A 1,102-nucleotide genomic window follows, 5' to 3' on the forward strand; every position below is an offset into this window, starting at 1 on the left:
TTTGTGCTATGTCATTCTTTATTTCTGTTTTCATAGTTACTATAGTATCTTTTCTCTTGCTGTTGAGCATCTTTACCATTATTATTCTGAACTCTATATTAGATAAATTTCTTATCTCCATTGTCTCTTCCACTGGAGAATTCTCTTGTTCTTCCATATGTGTGTTGTTTCTTTGTCTCCTCATTTGGGGTTCCTGTTTAGGTTTGAGACTATGTATTAGATAGATCTGCTATGCCTCTCAATCTCTAGTGCAGGACAATGTCAAATGCTGTTTTTGACTAATTAGATCAGGCAATGACTCAAAGCCTCCAGAGACTGCTTCTGCTGGCAGGCTGATTGGATTTAGTCTTGAGTAGCCCTCAGACAATTGTCCTCAGGTGTGGCAAAAGTTTTTTTCCAACAGGGTGGGCCAATAGCTTCTGTCTGAAGGCTAATTGTTATTCTCAGTCTCTTAATGGGCCTCAGAAACTCCACACCATGGCACAAGGTGTTTTCCAATAGAGTGGGTCAACTGTTTCCCCCCCAGGCAAAACTGCCTAGATAGCAATTGTCTGCATGAGAAAGATGACCTCCACAGCATAAGGGAATGACTCAGCTCAGGAAACTGGGGTGTCTGCCTTCTGAGCTCTAACCCCAAAGCCCCTAACGCTGACTTCTGCTCACACAGCTCCAGTCCACTCTGCCCTCCCTCTGCTGGAGCACAAGGTGAGTGGTTCCATGGGGAATTTTGTGCATTGGCCCTTTAAGAGGGTGTCTGCATTTCCAGTTGTCTCTCTCTGGCAGACAGCAACCCTGCTGCTGCTTTTCACAGCCAGATGTTGTGTGGGCACCTGTCTCAGTTCTGGTGCTCCCTGCTGAGGCACCCAGCTTGTGGATTAGACCCCAGAGTTCTCAGTGGCAACTCCCCACATTTGAGATATCTCTCTGGAACTTCAGTTGCTGTCTGTGGGAGCCTGCTCAGCCCTTTCATGCCTCCATCCCTCCTAACAGTCTCTATGTGGTCTCCACTTTCCATCCATGATTATCAGGGTTCTCTCCAGTGAGTCTTCAGTTGATTATTCAGGAAAATTTTCTGTATTTTAGTTGTAATTCCAGTTTGGTC

The sequence above is a fragment of the Eptesicus fuscus genome, chromosome 5 (assembly GCF_027574615.1).
Source record: "Eptesicus fuscus isolate TK198812 chromosome 5, DD_ASM_mEF_20220401, whole genome shotgun sequence".
NCBI classification, from domain to species: Eukaryota; Metazoa; Chordata; class Mammalia; order Chiroptera; family Vespertilionidae; genus Eptesicus; species Eptesicus fuscus.